Source organism: Palaemon carinicauda, chromosome 9, assembly GCF_036898095.1.
Source record: "Palaemon carinicauda isolate YSFRI2023 chromosome 9, ASM3689809v2, whole genome shotgun sequence".
Classification (NCBI taxonomy): Eukaryota; Metazoa; Arthropoda; class Malacostraca; order Decapoda; family Palaemonidae; genus Palaemon; species Palaemon carinicauda.
In genome coordinates this window covers 67,237,699-67,249,926 of record NC_090733.1, presented here as the reverse complement: position 1 = coordinate 67,249,926, position 12,228 = coordinate 67,237,699, and positions in this window count along the sequence as shown.

Sequence of the window (12,228 nt, the reverse complement as noted above, 5' to 3'; positions counted from 1 at the left end):
GTACCCAAGAGTTCCGGGGAGTGGAGACCGGTTCTGGATGTAAGTGTGCTAAATGGTTACGTCCAAAATTCGATGTTCACTATGGAGACTCAGAAAACAGTTCTGGCGGCTGTGAGGAAGGACGATTGGATGGTCTCTATAGATCTTCAGGACGCCTATTTCCACCTTCCGATTCATCCCAGCTGCAGACGTTATCTGAGGTTCATGGACGGAAACAAGGTCTTCCAGTTCAGGGCTCTTTGTTTCGGACTCTGCACGGCTCCTCTATTGTTTACCAAGATCATGCTGAATGTGGCAAGCATGCTGCATTCGAGGGGAATCAGAGCCTCTCTGTATATAGACGATTGGCTGATAAGAGCCTCCTCAGCCGATTGGTGTTTGAAGGACCTCAAAATGACTTTGGATCTCTCCAGAGAACTGGGCTTCCTGGTGAGCTCGAAAAAATCGCAACTGACTCCATCCCAGGAGATTCTTTATTTGGGGATGGAGATTCACAGTCGGAGTTTTCGGGCTTTTCCGTCGTCGGTGGGAATTCAGGCAGCCCTCCTAAAAGTCCAAACTTTCCTGAAGAGAGAACTTTGCTCCGTAAGAGATTGGATGAGCCTTCTGGGGACTCTCTCATCATTAGAGAAGTTCGTGACCCTGGGGAGGTTGCACTTGCGTCCTCTTCAGTTTCATCTCAATCGCCATTGGAAGAAAGGGGACAACCTCGACAGGGATTGCATTCCCATCTCGGTTTCCATCAAGTCTCATCTTCAATGGTGGTACAACGAGCCCAGACTGAAAGAAGGCTTGTCTTTACTTCAGAAGAGTCCAGACCTCGTGTTGTGTTCCGACGCCTCCAACTCTGGGTGGGAGCCACTCTAGAGAAGAAGGAGCTTTCGGGGACTTGGACTGTGGAGCAAACATCTCTCCACAGCAATCAAAAGGTGCTTTTGGCTATTCATCTGGCTCTCATAGGCTTCGAGAAGCAGATCAGGGCCAAAGTGGTCCAAGTCAATGCGGACAGCACGACAGCTCTGGCCTATATTGTGAAACAAGGCGGGACCCACTCTTGGCCTCTGTACAAGATTGCAAGACTTCTCGTTTGGGCAGAGGAAAGGAAGGTGACTCTTTTGACTTGATTCATCCAGGGGGTCAACAGTGTGAGCGCAGACAGACTCAGCAGGGGAGGTCAGGTTCTCTCCACAGACTGGATTTTACACCCGGACGTCTGCAAGAGTCTGTGGCGGTTATGGGGTCGACCTCTCGTGGATCTCTTTGACACCGCAAAGACAAAAAGGCTGGAGTGTTACTGCTCTCTGGTTCCGGATCCCGAAGCCTTGCACATAGACGCCTTTCTGATGAACTGGTCACAAATGGAGGTTTATGCTGTCCCTCCGTTTAAGATTCTTTACAAAGTGATTCAGAAGTTCATTTCCCACGAAGAGACCAGAATGACTCTGATAGCTCCGTTCTGGCTGTCAAGGAGCTGGTTTCCAGAGGTACTGGAATGGATGGTCGATTTCCCGAGAAGCCTTCCCATAAGACCCGATCTTCTCAGACAACCTCACTTGGCCCGAAATCATCTAAACCTCCGAGCTCTACGTCTGACTGCCTTCAGACTATCGAAAAACTCGCTAGAGCTGGAGGATTTTCGAAGAAGGCAGCCAAGGCAATTGCGAGGGCAAGGAGGTCTTCAACCATCAAGGTGTATCAGTCCAAGTGGGAGTTATTCAGAGAGTGGTGTAGGACTAACGCGATTTCCTCTTCCAGTACCTCTCTTACCCAGATAGCAGTTTTTTTCTTGGACCTTAAATTTAAACATAGCTTCTCGTCATCTACTATTAAAGGTTACAGGAGTATGTTGGCAACAGTTTTTAGACACAGGAACCTAGACCTTTCTAATAATAAGGATCTACAAGATTTGCTTAGGTCTTTTGATACAACCAAGAAGATTCAAACAGCTCCCCTTGCCTGGAATTTGGATGCTGTCCTTAAATTTCTCATGAGTGACAGATTTGAGCCTTTACACTCTGCTTCATTTAAGGATTTAACCTTGAAAACACTTTTTCTGGTTACCCTGGCCACTGCTAAAAGGGTTAGTGAGGTACACGCTTTAAGCAGGAACATTGGTTTTCGGAATGGAAAAGCCATTTGTTCTTTGCAACTGGGGTTTCTGGCCAAGAATGAAAACCCTTCTCGGCCATGGCCCAAATCCTTCGAGATTTCTAACCTTACTGATTTGGCTGGCGGTGAATTAGAAGGGGTACTCCGTCCAGTTAGAGCGTTACGACTTTATGTGGACAGGACTAAGAATCTAAGGGGTAACTCAGACGCTCTGTGGTGTGCAGTTCAGAAACCCTCGATGCCCATGTCTAAGAATGCCTTGTCTTTTTTCATTAGATTGTTGATTCGAGAAGCTCATGCTCAGTGTGATGAGTCGGATCAGAGGCTTCTCAAAGTGAAGACACATGAAGTCAGAGCGGTAGCGACTTCAGTGACCTTTAAACAGAACCGTTCTCTGCAAAGTCTGATGGATACGACCTTTTGGAGATGTAAGTCTGTGTTTGCATCCCATTATTTGAGAAATATTCTTACTCGCTATGAGAACTTTTTACGTTGGGTCCTTTTGTAGCGGCAAATGCGATAGTAGGTGAATGATCTACCACTACGTTCCCTTTTTCCTAATACCCCTTTTCTATCTCTTGGAACTCGTTTGTTATGGTTGTTTGTGGAGATTGGTCGTCAGTCTTCCGCAATCTTTGATTTGGTTAGGTGGTCAATTTGTTCCTTGAGTGCACCCGGAACAAGGGTATTGGTTGAGGTTCTGTCTTGTTATAGGTGGTCGTACCGTTTGACAGCTCCTAGAGATTTTGAGCCCGAGTGGATCACTGGATCTCTTAAGGATAGCGGACGAAATGAGGCAGAGTATCATTGCTGTCAGCTTCCTTATCAGGTGAGAACCGCTTAAGTTTGTTGTATGTAACCCTTAAGTGAATTTTCTTTATGTAGCTGTCTCTGACCCGCCACCAATGGGTGTCAATCAGCTCTTTATATAACCAGCGGGTAAGTTTTATATTTAAAAATGATATTTTCATGATGAAATAAATTTTTGAATATACTTCATGATAAAATAGATTTTTGAATATACTTACCCGCTGGTTATATAAATTTAACACCCACCCTCCTCCCCTCTAGAGACTACCTATGGTATTGCTATGAGACATGGAAGAACTGGAGATGGTGTGTTGTTCCACCTGAGCTACCGCTAGGGTGCGGTTGTACACCTGCCGTATCTTCGATAGCGCGAGAATTTGAATTTCTGCCAGGGCGTCAGGGGACTTCAGCTCTTTATATAACCAGCGGGTAAGTATATTCAAAAATTTATTTTATTATGAAAATATAATTTTTTTCTCCTAGGTTACATTGCCCTGTAGTACAGTACAATAATACCTTTAAATCAGTTTAGAAATTTAATCTCGACCCACGTAGTTTAAGGAAAGAACTAACATGCGGGGGGTTTACTAAGGCCCTTTGTTTGCGTATCTACGCTGTGACGTCACGAGCATTGCGTGCGCTTCTGTCAACAGATTTTAGTAGATTTAGAATAGTCCTGCCAATGTTTTGGTAAAGAAAACTTGATGTAGGAGAGGACGTTTAAGGGGTTACTACAGTATTATTAGAAGAGAGCTAAAAATACGATTGAAAGATAAAGAGTGAAGAAAATTCTTCACAAGGCTACTGATCAACAATACGGCGTATGACGTAAGAACAAACATTGTGATACAAATTTCCCAAATTATCAACGTACCTAACTTACATTTCTTTTTCCATAATTTTACTAAGTACATACTCAAAAGGGACATCATAAAGTACTTCATGAATTACGTCTTAACACTGAACTTACAAACTTACATTTCTTTTCTCGAATTAAACAACTTATTATTGTTAACACAGAATTATCTCAACATGTGACTTTACTTCTTTTCCAAAAATCACATTTAACATCTTTGACCACGAAGGTCTCAAAGAACAAACTTAAACAAATCAAAGAAACTATGTAATGAAAACTTATAGTTCATACAGCATTAAGAACAATTTATCATGTAACCACACAGCAACAAAATCAATCTGATTTTCTTCTTTTGTGAAAAGAAAAGTTAATCTTTACTCGAAGCTTTAACACGAAACTTTTTACTCGACTAGTTACTTTCTTCAATAAAAACTAGTGTTCTGTCATTAACTTTATATCATAACGTAAAGAAAACAGAATGATAGCTTCGTTACTCTACACACTTTTACAAAATCTCAAAACATATTAGTCAATCATAAAACTACAGATTTTGTACCACGTTACTTAACTTATGTGTAGGTTGATTGCTGTAGGTCGCCTTGGGTCCCTCGTCCTACAGTTGCTGTCTGGCACCTCTTCCAATTTTCGGGATTGTCCTTGGCCTTTGTGAGCATGCCATTTCAATCAATGCGCCGGCTGCTGCTGGTTCGACGACGAAATCCTCAATGGTTAGGGTAATTAGACACACTCCCACTGCTTCCGTTGACAGGGTCCATAGTACGGTCCTGGGTCGCCATTTCGGACAGCGAGTTTCGATGCTGTTGCTCCCATGACGGGAAACTGAACACAATGACAATTTTAGACGTACATGAGGGCGTACCGTCTTCTCTTCCAACAGGAACATTGTCGTGTTATCCTCTCGAAGACGGGTGTGTTTCCATACAGTTTCCTCCCTTGACCGCCGTCTGTTTTGGCCCGCTCTTCTCAACGGAAGGGCACTAAGGTCTCCTCCCTGCAGGTCCTCTGTAGGTGACTGATTCACAAAACTCCTCCTGGCTGCTTCCTTCCGAACGGCAACATAGTTACATAAATGTTCATGCAAACTGGCGGTACTTAGGCCTAACCTCCGTTACAGGTGTATTTTTAGATGTGCCCATAACCTGGGTTCAACGAATTGGAGATCTTTCCTCACTTTCCTATGGGCATTTCCTCGAATTGTCTGTTTCGCCACAATGATTTTTTCACAATTAGTCCAACACTGCTTCGACGTCGCTGCTTCCACAGAACTCAGAAATGTTTTGTATTCGCTCTATCATCCGTTCCCTGCAGCCCAGGGTTCGAACCCATTTTCTAGTGAAGGGCTGTTTCGGTAAACTCCCTGTGGTGCTGGTCTCTCCGCGCCTGCCGATGTTTTAATATGTATAGGTTTTCCTTGCGGCCTTACGACATGATGTATGCCTCCGACGATCTCCTTTGATTAAATGAAATTATTATCTTGCTCCGGAACAGTCATGTTGTAATTTTCGTAATTTCAGTTCACTTAGTTGAAAGAAATCTCACTAGCGCGCCACCATTAATTTGTCCCCAAATCACGGGCAAACAATTTCATAAAAATAATTCAAACAGATGGGGATAAGACAGATGCCATTCTGTTCTTTCAATTATAAATGTATTTGTCAATCAGAAAGTACAGTCATGGAACACTTAATATAGCTTCATTAAATTAGTCATTAGTGGTAGTGAAAAACAGTCTTTACAAATCAATTACTTTAAATGACTATTGAATGAGTGCTCTTACAAATATTCGATACACATCTAGGTTTGGGCATATATGGAGACCACAGCCCCGGGAGACCAATTATAGGTTACGTTAACGTTACAATGAAAACTACAAGTACAAGTTGCTTAGCTTTCTAGCCCCGGGCACAAACGGGAAAGACATTAGCCCTTATTCGTGGCTCTCTTCAAATTGATCAAAGGCGTAGTAGGCCAGGGTGGCGTGATCCATGGGTGCCTTGGGGGTTGGTGCCATCTCGCCTGGGGGGTCCTGGGTATGGGCCCCCTCTTCAAATAGGAGTCAATGTCCAACGGTCTCCTGGCTGTAGCCTCCGCCCCCCTTTCCTGCAACGACAAAGTTGAAAACAGAAAAAGGGCCTAATCATCAGGCATGAGACACCAGAGGCCTCAGAGGCGCCAGTCGATGCTAACACTATGCCTAATACTCAAGCGAAGGCAGCAGAAGAGGTCATTGACATGACCCCAATTGTTTACTGGTTCATTTATTTGTGACAATATATATATATATATATATATATATATATATATATATATATATATATATATATATATATATATATATATACATATACATATATATATACATATATATATACATATATATATATATATATATATATATATATATATATATATACATATATATATATACATATATATATATATATATATATATATATATATATATATATATATATATATATATATCTTATTTTAGGTACTCTTTGATTAACTTAGGAGAAATGAGGTCTCCTTGTCTAACTCCTTTCTCAATTATATTCTTTCTCACGAACATTCTGTAGCTTTAGGATTGCTGTACTCCCTGTATAGATTTCTTCAAGTGTTCTAACATAAATGTCATATATTCCATGTCTCCAATGGGCTTTCATCACTGCTGAAGTTTTGAAAAAATCACAAACTTTCTTATAGGCTATAAATGCCATATATAGTGTTTTGTCATACTCTTGATTTTTCCATTAGCTGTTAGTTACATGGATATGATCAATTGAATGGCCATTTCTAAAACCTGCCTGCTCTCTTAGTTGATTAAAGTCTTGCAGTCTCTTTGTTCAGCCTAATATAATCTTTATAAATATTTTATATGTTACTGATGGTGAACTTATTAGGCAGTAATATTCAGGTATTTTGGGGCTTCCTTTTTGTGAATTATCATAATGATAAGGCTTTTCCAAGCTGTAGACATGTATCATTCTTGCAGACATTTTGTGTAAAGTTCAGTAAGTTTTACTACTATGAAAACTCCTTCCTCTACAATCAAATCAATTGTTATGCAGTCTTCTGTTGCTTTGCCTCTCTTCGTGGCTTTAAAATGTTTTTCCACTTCTCCTACTGTAACGTTGGGTACTAGCTCAGGTGTTTCATTATTTCTGTTGGCAAAGTTATTTCTTATAATACTATTGTACAGAAATCCTTTGCAATTTTTATCATTCCATCTCTTTTCTTGATGATATTTCCATGTTGGTCCTTTAAAGCAAACATCTGTCGTCGCCCTATCCAAGTTTTCTTTTCATCAATTTGATGCTTCTTCCTTTCTTTAGAGTTTCCTCAGTTTTGGTCTAATTATGTATACGAATGTCTTGGGTTTTTCGTTTGTTTATTATTTTGAACAGTTCTGCTAATTCTACTTCATCTCTTTTGGATTTCACCCTCATTTCCAATATATTCTGTATTAGGTTTTATGTATTTTCTCATAGTTTTCCTTGATATTTTTAGGGACTTTTCCACCTATCTCTTGTGCTGATTCCGATAACATTTTTTTTTAAATTACTCCTTATTTCTTCTTTAATTGGTTCTATTTCATCATATAGCTGGGAGTATCTATATTGTATTGTAAATTAAACTTATCAGATTTTTCTCTTATTACAGGAGTGTTAATGTTCTTTCTTAAAATTTGTTCTTCTCTTTCTTTCATTAGCAAATTCTGTTTCTCACCGTTCTATGGTTGATCGACTTTAAATCAACTTTTTCAATATTTCTTGTAATTAAGAAAAAGATCTTCATGATTTTGATATTGTTTCTTTGAGCATATTCTACAACTATGTCTCCTCTTTCATTATTTGTGCTTACTCCAAATCCATGTACCGCTGATTTTCCTTCTTTAGCATTAAAATCCCGCAAAATAAATGCAAATTGATCTTATGTTTTCCGTAAAATTCTCAAAATATTCACGAAAAATTTTCTGTTGCTTCCTTCGTATGGGATTTTGTTGGTGCATACATTTGAATTATCTTTAGTCTATCGATCTTATTTAGTTTGAAAATTATCCCAGCAATTAAACCACTAGTACTGCAAAATTCTTCGGTTACCTGCAATATTTTGAATAATAAGAAAACCCACTACATACTCTTTGTTCCTTTCACGTCCTCTGAAGTAAAATATATGGCACTCTTTCAATCTATATAAGATTCGCAAGTTCTTCTAATTTCACTCAATTATTTATCCCAGTTTTTTTATTTCAACTCTTCTAGTAACACAGTTAGACCTTATTCCCTAGACAGTGTATGTTGTAAGGTTTAGTTTCCAAACGTGGTCTTTTCTAGTCGAGAGATTTATAGCACCCCGTATAGTGAGATGTGATTACCTGCCACCTCGGGCAGTTGTTGCACTGCCGCTGAGGAAGACGGACCAAGATGGTTTTTTTTTATTCATGTTTAAGTTTTACCCAGTTATGAATTATCAGCATGCTGGCCACTGCTGATTGGTGATGGGGGATTTTGGTCTGATCACTCACAGTAAGCCATCCTAGTATTGGTGGCACTGACTAGAAAAGCTTTGCTTATTATTATTATTATTATTATTATTATTATTATTATTATTATTATTATTATTATTATTACTTGCTAAGCTACAACCCTAGTTGGAAAAGTAGGATGCTATAAGCCCTAGGGCTCCAACAGGGAATATAGCCCAGTAAGGAAGGGAAATAAGGAAACTACAAGAAAAGTAATTAACAATTGAAATTAGATATGCTAAGAACAGTAACAATATTAAAATATTGAGCAAACCCTTGCACCACGTTAAGGTATCCCCACTCAAAAAGATATGTATATATATATATATATATATATATATATATATATATATATATATATATATATATATATATATATATAATTCTTACGAAGCTGGTCTAGTGTAGAGTAAATACCGTAGTTTATTAATGATTTTATTTATATTTTGTATATTTTTTTCATATATGCATAGAAGAGATAATCCCCAGCCCATAAAATGAGCCCCCCCTCGTGTACATATAAATATTTTATGCAATTTACGTAAGACTTTCGTTGTGAATTTCATTATATTATTTTATTCAAGTTAAGATATGTAATTTTATGTTGATTTTAAGAATTTACCTTTTATTTCACGTATGTTTGGTACAAAGTCTTACGTAGTCTATTTTATTTGAACAAGGGCTTCAGTAATGTTCTTTTATATTTTATGATGTATGGCGTCATGTTTGAGGGAGAGAATGTTCAGTAATGTGCTTTAGAAACTTCGCAAAGGCCTGGCAAGAGGATGTTATCTTTTTTTTTTTTTTTTTTTTATTAGGGTGACAAAAGGTAGGCGGAGCTAGCTTGGCGAGTCGTCTCGCGGTTGCGTTGGTATGGATCTGAGAGTTGCCTGGAATCCCCTGATTCACCTCTTGTCATTTTTATCTAGTTGGAAATCGACGCCCTTAGGTACATCCCCCACACTACCAAAACTCGATCCTGGAAGGTTCTGGAAGCAGATAGTTATATAAAGGTGACCCAAGGTTGGGCTCGAGTTAGATAGAGATAGAGATTGAGATAGAACTGCAGCTAGAAGATAGCCTCCTACCCCTCTCCCTCTCTCACGCTCGCAATCCAGTGCATTGTTCAGTACATTTTAGTGTCCTCTCCTGAGTGACTTTGTGCCCCAAAGCAAATCGTGTATCGGAAAAATACGCAAAACTGAAAGGTGATTTTGAATTCATTGTATTAAGGTGAGTGTTGGCATTGTATAACGTTTTCTGTAAACGGCCTGTAGAAAGTATAGATTTTTGTAAAGTGATCTGGTTACCTATTATTCATTAAGTATCAAACGTGAACATTGTATTATTCAGAATTATTTCAGGCTTTTGGATAATTTTCATTGCATTATTTCTTTTCTTAGGCTAAGGTTTACACAGATATAATAGTTCAAGTCAAGTTATATAATTTCAGATTGTAGCATTTTTGTCTTAATCTAAGTTTTATTCAGACTTAATTTTTTTCCAGAGACTTATTATTGTTATGTAAATTCTATCAAAGTGTTGTATTTTAAATGGAATATATTTATTTTTGTAAAGAGTGTATTATTCCAATCATCATTATTTGAAACCAGATTCCGATCGATTTCTGTTAAGAACCACAGTAAGTTAAAAACGTTTTAAAAATACTGTTTGAGCTTGCTTAAGAGACCTTTGGATATTCAGTGTTATATATATTGCTGTCTCGTGTATTAATGTTTTAAAGTGTAACAGTTTTAATGTAAAAGCAAACAAGGTAGTTAGAATGCGAGAGGTTGATTAACTCGCCAGCCGTAGTATATATAATATTATATGTTTGGTTCCCAGTCACAATTCATAGTATAGTATATTTTTTAATGCCCAGACTTCTGGAGTCATATCATATAATATAATACAATGTTATATACATATATATATATATATATATATATATATATATATATATATATATATATACATATATACTGTATATATATTATATATATATATATATATATATATATATATATATATAAATAAGCCATATATATTTTGATATATTAATGTCTGGATTCTCTTAACGACCTCGGGATCAGAGCCCCAGGCGAAATCTCACAAAGACAAGAGCTTGGCTCCGGCCGGGAATCGAACCCTGGTCGGCAAGCTTATATAGACAGTGACTAACCCATCTTCCTTCGTGGCCGAATGGGTTAGTCACTGTCTATATAAGCTTGCCGACCAGGGTTCGATTCCCGGCCGGAGCCAAGCTCTTGTCTTTGTGAGATTTCGCCTGGGGCTCTGATCCCGAGGTCGTTAAGAGAATCCAGACATTAATATATCAAAATATATATGGCTTATTTGAATATGAAAAACACGTAAAAATGTGCAAAATTTATCATATATATATATATATATATATATATATATATATATATATATATATATATATATATATATATATATGATAAATTTTTTGCACATTTAAACGTGTTTCTTTCATATTTCAAATAAGCCATATATATTAATACATGAAAGTCTGGATTCTCTTAACGACCTCGGGATCAGAGCCCAAGGCGGAACCGCCCAAAGACTATGATATCGGACCGGGGGGGATTTGAACCCTCGTCCAGGATATCTGTATGCCAGTGACCATACCACTCCGCCACTCTTAAGAGAATCCAGACTTTAATGTATTAATATATATGGCTTATTTGAAATATATATATATATATATATATATATATATATATATATGTATATATATATATATATATATATACTGTATATATATGTATAAATATATATATATATATATATATATATATATATATATATATATGCTGTATATATATATATATATATATATATATATATATTTATATATATATGTATATATATATTTATATATATATATATATATATATATATTTATATATATATATATATTTATATATATGTATATATACATATATATATGTATATATATACATATATGTATATATATATATATATATATATATATATATATATATACATATATATATATATATATATATATATATATATATATATATATATATATATATATACACACACATATTATCTTACAAAGCTGGTCCTTATATAATCAATTTTTTTTCATGTATCTTAGTTGTGTATATAAGAGGTATATAGCGAGCTCGTAAGGTGAGTTCCTTTCTTGTAGGTTTAAGTATTTGTATGTAAATTACGTAAGACGTTCGTCATTCATTTAATTATATATTCCATTCAAATCAGTATATGTAAATTTACGTTATTTTCAAGAATTCACTTTTTATTTCACGTCTTTTGTTATGAAGTCTTATGTAATCTAAGTATGCTGTACGAACCATAAAAGTTTTGAAAACTAGGGCTAATGTAATTCTTTCATGTTTTCATGAGGTATTGCTATATTTTCACGTGGTTGGAATGTTCTCGAAAACCCTTGAGTTAGTTTTATCATTTTTGTTTTTTAATGTTTCGAGAGGTAGGTGGGCGGAGTTAGTTGAGAGAGAGTTACCTCGCCTTGTGCGATGGAATTCGTCTGCTGCTTGAGTAGTTGGCAACTTTGGGGCAGTAAGCACTGCCCCTATACTTCTAGACCCATGACCAAGAAGGATCTAGAATAATTAAGTCAATATATAAATGCCCCCAGGAATGTATAGCAGCAGAAGAGATCCAGCCATTCCCTGTGAAAGAGTCAATATCCTCTCTCCTCAAGTGCCTTGAGTGTGTGCTCTCTCCAAAGTGAATTAGTTTTTATCTGACATATAGTGTGTAGTGTGTTCAAACGTTGGTGAAACTTTGAATGATATTTCTGGGGTGTTGTGATAATATAAGTGCTGATGTGGCATAATTTTTTTTTTTTTGTAATTGGCCCTGTGAGATA